The sequence below is a fragment of the Amblyomma americanum genome, chromosome 9 (genome assembly GCF_052857255.1).
Source record: "Amblyomma americanum isolate KBUSLIRL-KWMA chromosome 9, ASM5285725v1, whole genome shotgun sequence".
Classification (NCBI taxonomy): domain Eukaryota; kingdom Metazoa; phylum Arthropoda; class Arachnida; order Ixodida; family Ixodidae; genus Amblyomma; species Amblyomma americanum.
In genome coordinates, this window is record NC_135505.1 from 23,862,904 (window position 1) to 23,876,004 (window position 13,101).

Consider the following 13,101-nt stretch of genomic DNA (forward strand, 5'->3'; position numbering starts at 1 on the left):
GTCAAAGGCCTTGCGAACATAGACAGTCACAAGTGCGTAAATTTGAGTGGGTGTAGGGGACAGGAACGTTTGCTGGAGAATCAGAAACATGTTCTGTGCACAGACGCGGCGTCGGAAGCCAATGAGAGAATGGGGGAAGAACTCCCGTGCCTCAAGAAAATCAGAGAGGCGAGTCAGAGCCATTCGCTCAAGGGTCTTACCAACGCACGACGTCAGAGAGATTGGGCGGAGGTTAGAGAGAGAGAGGGAGGTTTGCCCGGCTTTGGAATCATAGAAATAAGGGAGGATGTCCAGGAGCTCGGCAAGCAGCCGCTCTCCCAGGCCTCATTGTAGGTTTGAAGGAGGAATTCTTTGGCGCAGTCAGGAAGGTTACGAAGTGTAGTGTATGTAATGGCATCCTCACCGGGAGCCGAGCGTGTAGCATTAGCAGCCAGATCAGATTCGAGCTCCCGGAGAGTGAAGCTTTGGTCCAGATCGGGGTTAGGTTCACCTGAGTACACCGGGTAGGAGGGTGCCAGAGGGGACGGGAGGTAGAGAGAGGCGAGTTGATCAAAAACTTCGGAGGGAGTCCCCCGAGTGAGGGCTTTAGCTAGAGTGGGAGCAAGGGCAGGCTTAGTGCCAAGGAGGGATTTAAAGAGAGACCATGCGGATCGCGAGTGCAATGCAGAATCAAGGCCATCACAAAGAGCACTCCAACGAGATTGCTCGAGGGAGGCGCAGTGTGCGACGATCTCAGCCCGCAGAGCAGTGATCTGGGAGGAAAGTTGGGCATTGTGTGGTTGGGAGCGAAAGGAGCGTTGAAGACGTTTACGGCGACGCCATAAACGGATAAGGTGAGGATCTGGGTCTCGGATTGGGTAACGAGAGCGAACGCGACGACTACTGGACGTGAGCGCTGCAGAGATGCGCGACGTCCAGTCGTCGTAGGATTGAAAGGAGTCGGAGGCGAGATTAGTGCGAAAAGCATGCCAGTCAGTGTGAATAACCGGATGACAGCGAGGGATGTGGGAAAGAGAGGTGGTGATATGGTTGAGAAAGTGGTCACTTAGAAGAGTTTCGGCTGTCACCTGCCAGTGAAAGGAAAGTGAACCCCGAGAGAAAGTGAGGTCGGGTGTCGTGGGGCGTTGTGAGGCAATGCCCGCTCGAGTAGGAGAGCCAGGAGTATTAAGGGTGAGGTGGCGTTCCTGGGCCAGACAATGCAGGAGGCGGCCGGGTTTGAGGGTTTGTGGGTAGCCCCAGAGTGTGTGAAGGGCATTAAAGTCACCACCAAAGAGGAGATGGGAGGTAGAAGGAAGAGAGTGAAGGAATTTGCCCAGAGCAGAGAATAAAGAGGAAGTGACAGGGGGGTTGTAAAAAGACAAAAGGACGAGTGAGATGCGGGAAGAAGGGTGGTAATAAACCACACAAACTAAATATTTAAGGAGGGTGGAGGGGATGTCAATTTGCTCCACGAGCACGTCACTGCGTACATAAATAGACGCAAGGGGTGTGGCCGTAGTGGCATGGTAGGCGCGGTAGCCTGGGACATTGCGGGCCGTCCGGGTCTCCTGGAGAAGGAGAAAATGAGGCAGAGAGGGGCGGGTGAGTAGATACAGGTGGAGGGGGGTCTTATTGTGGCAAAGATTTCGGCAGTTCCACTGCACAATTTCAAGGTCCTCGCCAAACGCCATTATGAGAGTGGAGAGGAACGCGATGGTACGCGTTCCTTCTTTTTTGCCGGGGGCAGTGACTCATGAACGGATTGGAGCATAGATGTGAAAGATTCCAATTGCTTTGATTGTGCTTGGAGGGTGGTAAGAATCTGGAGAACCGAAGTTTCCAGCTGAACCAAGCGAGTGTGATGTGCCTGTGTGGTGGTTTCGACAAGGTCAGCCAAAGGGGCGACCTGGGCGCTGGAGGAGGGAGTGGGGAACGTGGCAAGGTGCTCATTTAGCTTGCTAAGCTGGGAGGTAAGAGAGGAGGTGGTTGTCTGGAGGGTTTGAGTCAAGGCATGTATCTGCTGTTGTAGATCGTGGGAAATGCGCTGCTGCTCTCGCTGCTGGCGTTCCAGCATTGCGAGCCGGAGGTCGAAGGAGCGGCTCGCGTCAGTCAAGGAGGGAGAGGGTGGTGTAGTGGAAGAGAGGGACGCTGGCTACGAGGATCCTTTAACTATGGCGGCGAAGGAGCCTGGTGGTGACGTGATCGGAGCTGATGGATATTCATGATTGGAGGAGGAGGAGGTGGTGGGTTGAGTGGCCCGGCGCAAAGCTAGGCGTCGGAGGTATGCAGCTTTAGCACACTCGCGTTGTTTAGCAAGGAGGAAGGGGCAAGTGGGGTCGAGGGAGGGGTGGGTGTTCACCTGGCAATGAACGCACCAGGGCTGGGCACACACATGAGCGGAAGAGTCAGCGGGCAGAGGAGCAGCACAGCGACGGCACTTTGCCGGAACGCTGTGCTGGGGGCATTGGTGGGCGCGGTGGCCTAGAGTGAGACAACGGGTGCAGGTGGGAGGCTTAGGTTTATGAGGACGGCACCGGAAGGCAACGCGTTTGAAATATATAAAGTGGGGGATGACAGTACCAGCGAACGTTATGAGCACTGATTGAGTGGATCCCATCATGCGAGCAGCGAGAATATCTGTTTTGAAAGATTCTAGATCATGCATGAGTTCATCAGGAGTGAAGTGGCCACTGGCGTTATGGATGACGCCGATGCATGAGATGGGAGGATGGGGGGAATAAGTTTTGATGCTGACAGGCTTACCGTGAAGGTGAAGGTGCGTGATAGAAAGTAGGGGGTGGGCGGTGAGAGAAGAATGAGTTATTAAAAACACAAGGCTTTGGGCTGGCTTGGCCTGAAGGGTGATGTCTGCACTGGTCTTAAAGGAAAGTTGTGCAGCGGAGGTGACTGCGGCGAGCACGGCGTAGAGAGGCAGCTTGGGATTGAGGGTACCAGGAGGGAGTTGTATGCCAACAGTGATGAGCTCGGAGCGGGGTCGGGTGGCGGAAGCAGGCTTACGGCTGGCACCGATGGTGCTCCAGCCGATTTCCGGGAATGGAGTGTCGTCAACCGGGGACGCCATGAAGTCCATGTCTGCCGACGAATCGCCAGCCTGAGGCGCAATCTGCGACGCTGGTGCCGGGCTGCAGGTCTTGGTGTCAGCGGGTAATGTGGCTGGTGTAGGCGCGGCGGCACCGGCGGCGTCGACGAACGCAGGCGGCTGCGACGCGTCTATGGGCCCAAAGGTGTTGGCGTCCCTTAGAGCGTGGAGTTGGCTAGCAGTGGACGCTGCCGGCGACGACGAACGCTGCCGGCTGCGCCGCGGCCGTCGATCCGGAGCTCCCAGCGTCGCTCACAGTGGTTGCGACAGGATTTTGCGCGGTGGCGTGGGCGGTTGGAGTAGGCCCCGCGGTGGCGGCATCAGTGGGTCTGGGCTCCAGGGGCTTCGTCAGACGCTGCATCATTGCAGAGGTGCAGGCGCGGCGCGTTAGGGTTAGCGAGGCGCCGCGCCGCTTCAGACTTTTGGAGGCGCTTGGAGGGCCAGCCCGGCAGCGGGCCGTGATGCCGATGGTATCCACGTGCTTCGGAAGCCTTCCGGAAACGATGGAGAGGAAATCCAGGGGCGGGCGAAGCCCTGGACTAGGCCAGGGGCAGGTGAAAGCGGAGCACGATAGGCAGCCAGCTAAACAGGGCGGCGCCACCTAGGGGGCAGTCCCGTTCGTTGTCATTCCGGCTCTTTAGGAAGGCTGCTTTCAGCACTGTACTGAATTATAAGACGATGAGGCAGCGTTTATATCGACGTGTTTGCGTGCCTGACTTGATATAAAACCGCTCTTTGGCGTCACAACCACCGTTCGGCTGTTGAAACCGAAACAGCGTGACAGAAAAATACGATTGTAAATTATTTAGCGGCGGTCATAGGCGAATTCCACATGGTGATTCATGCGTAGTTATGTCTTCCGCGTTATTGTAGAGAAGAAAACATGCCACCAAAATTAGGTGTGTATACTTCTTTAAAAGATGAGGGTGGCCGAAAGTGCGAAAAATGTTCTTCCGAACATCTTCCGAAGCTTGTTGAGGGTGGCGGTTGATTTCGCGTGTGTCTCTCGCTGAGCGAACGTTCTCGACAGTACACGATGGCGCTGCAGGTGGCCGAGCACAGCACCCTGTCCGCGATCCATCCCCTTGACTCGAGTGGACACGCCGAAGTAGCAAACGTGGATTGAGTGACGGAACTCGGAGCGGGAAATTTCGCATAGTTTCGAAACTACGCTGTACACCATTTCTTGTAACCGAAAACAGTCAGCGAAATGCATTGTTGAAATGGGACCGCCCCTCCCTCTTCTTCAGCCGCCCCTCCAAGAGTGAGTGACCCGTAAATCGCTACTCGATGGTTAAGCGCTCGGCAACTCAGCCGAAGTACCCGGGTTAGAACCCGGCCAAAGGCGTCCGTGACCCGTGTGCTTTGTGATGTGAGTGCACACGTTAAGCAGCCCCAGGTAGTCGACAACATTCCGGAGCCTTACGCTCTCTCTTCCATTCACTCCTCCACGGAGCGGTTGTAGTGTTCACCCTGCAGAAGTGAGACAGGAGGCATTGCAACTTTTCATTTCCTATATATAATTATACAATTGGTTTTTGGGGAAAGGAAATGGCGCAGTATCTGTCTCGCATATCGTTGGACACCTGAACCGTGCCGTAAGGGAAGGGCTAAAAACCAGTTTTCAGTTTTCATAGGCCCCGCCGCGGTGGCTCAGTGGTTAGGGCGCTCGACTACTGATCCGGAGTTCCCGGGTTCGAACCCGGCCGCGGCGGCTGCGTTTTTATGGAGGAAAAACGCTAAGGCGCCCGTGTGCTGTGCGATGTCAGTGCACGTTAAAGATCCCCAGGTGGTCGAAATTATTCCGGAGCCCTCCACTACGGCACCTATTCTTCCTTTTTTTCACTCCCTCTATACCCTTCCCTTACGGCGTGGTTCAGGTGCCCAAAGATATATGAGACAGATACTGCGCCATTTCCTTTCCCCAAAAACCAATTATAAAGTTTTCATAACGCGCTACTGACCACGAGGAAGTGCTGCCATGACCGGGCGCCATCTCCTAGCTGCACACATTGTGGCAGTGACGAGACGCTGGAGCACCTCCTGCAGGCATCTGCCCAGCCATGCATGGCATGAAACACTTGCCATCGAGCTCCGACTATACCCCCCCCCCTCCCCCCCGCCCCGTTCCCGCCACTGTCGGTGGGACACTGTTTCTGCTTTTAAAAATTTCCTTCTAATCGACAATCACATGCACGTGAATATTTCTATGCACCTGAACGGGTGCCCATTCATTATTCTGCGTCAGAATCCGCGCTTTCTCCCCTGAGGCAAATACGAAGCTCTCACCTGGCGGCTCTCTGATTAGGGTGCCTCGATGGGCCAGCGCCGCTTTCAGGGTGAAGACACCGCTCTCGGCGGGCTCATGTTGGGTCCCACTCTCCCGTTCGGCTGCATTGAGCGCAATGCGGCGGCCCGCCGTTACGAAGAAAAAACTGCAGCCGTCGCGTGGAAATTGAGGAAATTTGGTATTCTACCGAGACAGGGTGTTAGCAGAGATTGCTTGAACAGCGAATCAGAGGTAGTTTCCCTAAAGTATGCTATCTTTCTGAGCTAATCTGCCGAGAAAGTCAGCGCCTTATGAACAGTCGGTGCACTCACGCACGTTGGTTCTCTTCTGCAGCGTTCATTTGGCGCAGTGTTCCCTCATAACAGCATTCTTACAATTAGCGCAGCATATTCCAGTTCAATCTGTTGACCCGGATACTCGACATTTTAATTACTTTTCCAACAATCAGGATTTCATTACTTATTTCGAGCTGCAGTTGCATATTGACCAATGACTGCCATTCAGGCAGCTTTTCGTTCGCCATGAAATCGATGCCAGAAGGCGCTTTTTATGGCAACTAATTTAAATAATTATGAGGATGCAAAGATAAGTAGTGCATTATTCCTCCGTCCCCAGCAGAAATTGTTCCGGAAAACGCGTTTCGCATGACTTAGCTCTTATACTTTGGGGTTAATTAAATGTACGTTGGTCAGGCCATCTGGTTTGACTTGGTCTCTGACTGCTGCATCACACACACGCTACGAGCTCACTTCAAGCAAAGGGGCGTGGCCCGTTTTCGCCTCTGTTCTGCAAGTTTTGTGCGTTCTGCGCCGCCTTTCTTCCAATTAGAGGCATCTCGTTGTCGTTACGTGTCGCGGCCTCTCTTCTCACGATTATAGCCGCCTCGGTACACATCGCACGTTCTGCACCACGCGGTCCGAAGTCGCATGTTCAGACCACAAGCGCTTGCACTAGGCCAAGAAAGCCAAGAACGTAGGCCAAGAAACCTGAAAGGCGAGTGTTAAAACCAGCCAGCCTACATCAAAATTTGCCGATCGGCTTCTTCGCGACCTGATCACAAAGGCGTTTCCCAATAAGGCAGCCGTATTATTTAGGCGCTCTTGCGTGTAAGCTCTCGTCGCAGCGTGTTGTTCAGTTTGTTATTTGTTTTATCTTGATGCCACGAAGGCACTTTTGCCCCTCCCCTCTCTCTACTTCTTTGCGCCAGCTCACTAGGGATATCCTCGGTGTTTACCAGCGCAAGGGGACGCGGACGAAGGCTACCATAACCTATAGATTACTTTTGTTTCCCTCATTCAATGACAGCAGCCACAGGGATGAAAGCTTGTCGGTCGTGTTCACTAGCCCGCGTCTTCCTGCGTGCTTTACCTCAAACGGGGTTTTACAACTAGCCCAGACTCATTCCATAATGAGAAATCTATTGCCTTGCCCGACTACTATCGAGTGAGACCGCAAGCAAGCGTCTCTTAGCAACTGGAGCAGACGGTTCCGCAGAAGCGAGTAAGGGGTTCGATCCCGACCGCTTTGGCCGCGTTTCGATGGAGGCGAAACGCAAAGGCGCCCGTGTGCTGTGCGATGTCAGTGCACGTTGAAAATCCCCAAGTGGTCGAAATTATTCCGGAGCCCTCCACTACGGCATCTCCTCTTTCTTCTTTCTACGGCACCTCCACCAAGTGAAATGGGTTCGTGCGCAAACACAACAGGGGAAGGAGTTCACGGCGGGCGACACAAAACGGCGAGCAGAACGGCGGGCAGCGCAGAAGACGGCCAGTCCATCCGTTGTTGTTGTTGTTAGCCTATCAAAAGTTGGCACATACCCACACTGGGGGATCGGCCAAGAATCGGGCGGCTGCAATCTCGTGCAGCGCTGCGGCGCTTCGTCTTTCATCGATGCTTCGTGAGTGATCTGCTTAGGCGCACGTTAAAGAACCGCAAGTGGTCGAAATTTCCGGAGCCCTTCACTACAACGTCTCTCATAGCCTGAGTCGCTTTGGGACGTTAAACTCCCATAAAACCATAAAAACCATGATCTGCCTATGTGGCATCAGGCGCGGCCGTCATGGTTCGCTACAACTCCAACCTTCCTCCCTTCACTTACGGCGCGGTTCGGGTTATCTACCGAGATATGTGAGACAATTTCCTTTCCTCAAAAACCAATTTTCTGTGTTGCTCCGGCTCCGCTTTCTTATTTAACCCTGGCAGGGACAAAGGGATTTAAGATTAGTTGGCAGGATTTTGTGAGGTCTCTTCGTGGATCAGTCGCTTTTGTTGATTTTTCTTCATGTTTTGAAAGGAAAAATAAATTAAGTTAAATTTGTCCTCGAATAAAGCCACTTAAAGTCACTACGAATTAGGAAGACGTCGTCGCATCGCATCATCAGTCTACGTGTAGTCAACACCATTCAAAAGGAAACGCAAGCGACTGTTTTATTTTGTTGCGGTACAAGCCACTAAGGGAAGCAGTTCAGAAAACATGGTCATTTGGTTTCAGACGTGTCCTCAGCGTTTCACGTCAGAGCAGTGAGGCGACAGATTGATTGGAAGATAAATATGACATTATTTCGTGGAATTTTTCAGACGCGGTGCAGCAACAAGACAAAGACGCTTCACAGAATGTTGGAAAAGTATGTGTTGACTACGCAAAATTATTGCATTTGGCAGGTCATAGATGCTCTGCGCTGCTTGTATACAAGAGAAATTTAGGGCCTTGTGAATAGTCTTTACGTTAAAAACAACAAAAGGAGCATAATTCTATGGAATTCGGTGACACTAATATTTTTCAAATTATCACTATCAAGGAACACAAATAACTGCCGTTCTTTTAAAGTGCAGCCGTTGACATAAAAAAAACAGCAGTTCGTCATAACTTTTCGATTGTCGTGTAGTCGGAGCGAGTGAATCATGCACAAAATACGCTCAAAACTGCCAAAACACTACTGCCACGACTGAAACAAGTATTTACTGTCTATTTCCAGAGCAGCAGCATTATTACAGTCGCCACGCGACCGCACACAAACCGTGCCAGACGCATAGCGCACTGCACGCAACTGACACGTGGGACCCAACATGCCGCTGAGAGGTGGAAACGGCGGCGCGGGGTAGTACCACGGGTGTCCCCACCCTGAAAGCGAGGCGAGCGGGCATCCAGGCGCCCATCTCTGATGCGGGAAGCGCGCTTTGGGAAACTCGCAGGGCGGTCATACCTTTGTTCCGCACTATAGGCAGTTTTTAAAAGACGTGTGACCCCCGTGAGGCACAACGATGGCTCGACTTTCTTCCTCATGTGACTCTTGCACCGCGCGCATGTCCCCCTCACTGCCGCCCAGATCCGGAGTGATGGTTCAGCGCTTGGTGAGCTCGGCCACTGGGCCGGAGGACTAGGGTCCAACCAACACCCGATCAACCGTGGCCACGGCGGCTGCGTTTTGACAGAGGCGGAACGCAAAAGGGCTACCGTGTGACGTGCAGTGTCAGTGTGTACAGAGGACAAAACGCTTGTCTAGAACATGTACTGGGCGTGTTTCGGGCTGAACACGCGATATCTATAGCGGCGACATTTGGTTAAAAATGGTCTGGATGTAAGCATGTGCAGGTAAACTCATAGGATTTCATCACTTTTAGCCTTCCTGGTCGCAGCGGCTTTGGGAGCTATGGAACACACAGCTCGGTCGTTCCAGACATGCATTTTATTCTCTGTGCTCCAAAGATCCCCCGTTGTTCGAAATTATTCCGCAGCCCTCCTACCTCTTTCTTCTTTCACTTCCACCTTCCTCCCTTCCCTTGCGGCGCGGTTGAGGTGTCCGCCCAGAAGTGAGAGTTCCTGCGTCTTTCTGTTTCGCACAGCCAACTTTCATTCTTGATTTAAAGGCTAAAGCCCTACATTGCTGATCAGCAACGAAACCCGGCGTTGTCATCGTTGACCGCGAAAATGGCCGCGAAAATTGCGTGTGACATCAACCAAACCGGAAGTGACATCAGCTAAGCCGGAAGTGAGGTGTGGCTTGGTTAACACGGTCTTTTACATGTACGCGTATGTGATGTGTTCTTAAAGGCCTTCACCCGAAGTTCTTTGACCTGAATGCCTTTACCGGACAGGTGTTTGAGACATTAGTACTAGTCATTAACTACTAAGTAGTAATGAAATATAGTTAACTAGTAGCTCCCAATGACAGTAAAAAAAGGCGTTCGAACAGAGCTTCTTTCCCCTGACCATTGACCTCCGGAATTCGCTGCCTAGAAACGTCCGCTCGGTACCCGTTGACGAATTTTTGGTGTGGCCATGACTTGTTATTGAGATTTTTCTTTATTTTGACACGTTTGTATTTTTCTACATGACCTCTCCCGGCCCACTCCTGCTATAGCCTTATTAAGGCTGCGTAAATGTATAAATAAATTAAAATGCTTTCGCCTTCACAGCACATAAGTATTTTGTTAAGTGCGCGCGCACTGCTCGGGTGCCAAAGTATTACGGAGGGCTCGTCCGTAATTTTCGGCCACACGAGCAGTCTCTCCTCTTGGCCGCCGTGCTGCAGGCAGCGCTGCCCGGGGCCTGTTGACTGTGCCTGTGATGGCGCGTCCGTATGCGCAGAGCAGTGGTTGCCGATTGTCCCACTGCTGCGCCGAAAACTGCCTCCAAATAGACTGCGAGGAAGAACAACGCAGTCGGGGTCTTCTTCGCGGGAGGGGGGCACTTACAGCGCCAAGCAAACCCGCCGGCCAGCTGCGGTGGCCTGCACCGTCGTCCTCGTTCAGTGTCGCACTGGCACTTCCTGGTTACTGCGGGGCTTCCGCCGCCTTCGGGGGGAGGGGGGAGGAGGGGGGGTGTCGCCGCCGCTTTCCCCTGCCGCGGAGATTAGGCGCGCGCCGCCGCTGCTTTCCGCTGCACGTCGTCGACGGCCGGTGGTGGGCCGCTCTGCCTCTGCTCGAAGCCCCAGTCGGCGAGCCGCCACAGCGCCCACTTGGTGTCGTTGTCGAATGCGCTGATGTCGAAATGGGGTCCGGGTATACGACAGAGATGGAGGACAGCCCAGTAACGGCTACACTATGCAGGTGGTAGTTACAAGGACAGGTGTACACGTTTCCCGGTTCTGTGGTGTAACATACATCAGATGAAGACAGCGCAACACGCCACGCCACGCTCATTGGTCTGCATGCGGTAACGTCGCGTATGCTCCGTGGTGGTCCGAACGCAATGAGCTAGGTCACGAGTTTTGTCAGCAAGAGTAGGGAGCAGCGAAAAAAAAATGACTGGCGGTTTAGCATTGTAAGCACTAAATATTGTACGAAAACACGGTGGGCCTCCCAAATTTTGTGAGGGGCCAAACCCAATACTCTGGGGGTGCCCCAGGTCGGTTCCGAACGTGGGTAAACTCAGTTTTAAAATTTTCGGGCATGGGCCAACCTCACTTTTTGGAGGTGCGCCAATTCGATTTTGGGACTCGGTCAAGGCTGTTTTCCACCCGAGCACACCCAGGTTTACCGACTGAGAGTAAAATTCGGCCAAGGTCATTCCAAGGTAGAATTTCAGGTGGTCCTAACCATGTGTGCGACACGCCTCATGTGCCGAACCGTGTGTTGCCATCCCCAGAATGTCGCTTTGCTAGTTTCATTGCCATGCACGCCCATTCCCTTACTGAGTCTGGCTGAGGCTTCGTTTTCTTCGCGCGAGACACTGGGGGTAGGATAATAGTGTTTTCCCACTAAAAGCGGCAGCTTCGGCCGTTAAGCCACGACTGCCGACAGGGACACTGGCATAGAGTTAACGGCGCTGGTGTGCTCTTTCCTAGCAGCGTGATATCATTCTCAAATTGCTGCACTTTCTTTCCGACAAAGTACTGGTAGACAGCGCTTTCGTTAGAAACCAAACTCTGCAGTCGACCTTCGCGCATTGAGAAGCTATGGTCACAGCGCGTGACTTGCATGGTCGTTTCCAAGACTCAAACGAGCAGACGACCTCGAAGACTCGCGACCTCCGAAGCAGAAGTAGCGGTGGCAGCGGCGCTACTGGAGCAGCGTCGTCTCGTCGTCTGCGTGGGAGTAGCACACTAGCGCCAGTAACTCTGTGCCAACGCCCCTGTCGGCAGTCGACGTTTCCGGCTCCACGCCGCCTATGCGCCGCAGCTCCCTTTTTCTGCCCAAATTAACACCAATCCCAAGCCCGTCAAGCGGCCGTCACTTGATTCCCTCCGGTCCACCTCCCTAACGTCATGTTCAGGAAGACTCTATGAACGGGTCATGCACACCCGCCTCCAAAATTATATTGAAGAGAATGGTCTCTTCCCCCTTACTATGGTTTGCGTCAGCAGCCCGGATCATAGAGGACTTCGCCTCTCAAAGCGACCTCCACTGTGCCCCGGAGAAATCGGAGGTCATAAGAGTACATGGCTTGAGATACGTCTCTGCAGGTCCCATCAACCTCACGATCGAGGGTCAAGCCATCAGGAAAGTTAACCTGATCCGCATCCTTGGCGTTTTGATACAGTGCAGCCTCCGTGTTACGAACACCATCCAGGCTCTCAAAACCACCGCAAACCATATAGCTCGCATAATCAGCCGCATTACCAAGCATCGCCAAGGAATGCGAGAAGACACTCTTCGGCTGGTGCATAGCCGAATCACATACGAACTACCCTTTCACACACTTACAAAGGGAGAGGAGCAGCAATTTGACACTATCATAAGCGGGTATACAAGACGGCCATGAACCTTCCTAAAAACACCTCGACGGAGCGTCTTACCGCACTAAGAATCTTCAACACCTTTACGGAATTAACAGAAGCCATCCGTGCATCTCAGACACTAAGACTTCAGACCACCCAATCTGGACGAGCTATCCTACGCCGAGTAGGCACAGTTGCAGACATCCGCGCACTGGATGCTCAATCCTCTCTCGAAAAGCAACACAGGAAATACATTACTGTGGCCCCGATATCGAAACATATGCTTAAAGGCGTTCACACAGGCAGACGACGAGCGCGAGTATCCTACCTACGCCGACGCCTAGCCTATTCTCCGAACGTGGTTTATGTTGACGCCGCAGCATACCCGGACCACGACAAGTACGCAGTGGCGGCAGTGGACCACCGCTTCTCCACTCTGTTCACGGCTTCCGTAAGAGCCGAGACAGTAGCGGCCGCGGAGACCGCCGCCGTGACCATTGCCATTAGGCATTCCGAGTCCCAAGGCCGAAGCGCCCATGTGATGACAGACTCGCAACATGCGTGTCGAAACTTCCTGAGAGGCCGAGTTCCCAAGCACATCAGTAGGCTCATGGGCACTACACCCCCACCAAGCACCACCAGATCACCTAGACCCCAGGCCACGGGGGACTGGAGCGAAATGAGAGGGCACATGCTCTAGCTCGAGGCATCATCAACCGAGCGGGGCCACAAACCGTGGCCGTTTTTGCCCCTCTACCTTCTACGTATAACGAACGCCTTGAGTTTCATCGTCTTCGAAGGAGACACTTCCCTCCATTTCATAGGGAATTAGACAGCCCAGATGCCGTCTCTTGGCGGCAGATACAGACGAACACATTTCCAAATCTCCATAGACTACATGTTATACACCCAACATTATAAAAACTCCATAGACTACATCTCGTACACCAAACATTATACTCCTACACCTGTTCCTGGTGCCAGAGCCGCCCTACACTTTTCCACATCTCGTGGGGATGTGGGGCTAAACCAAACACTCTACAGACGGAAAACACGTCTTTTGAGCGGTGGGG

At 53.2% G+C, this 13,101-nt stretch overlaps 1 protein-coding gene and 1 non-coding gene across 3 annotated transcripts in view; both read left to right on the plus strand.

Moving 5' to 3' along the window:
• Positions 1–13,101, plus strand: part of LOC144103792 (USP6 N-terminal-like protein) — a 149,869-nt gene that overhangs the window by 29,072 nt on the left and 107,696 nt on the right. The window lies entirely within an intron of this gene.
• On the plus strand, positions 4,722–4,793 carry TRNAS-ACU (transfer RNA serine (anticodon ACU)). Its single transcript has one exon. It is a non-coding gene; the product is annotated as a tRNA-Ser (tRNA).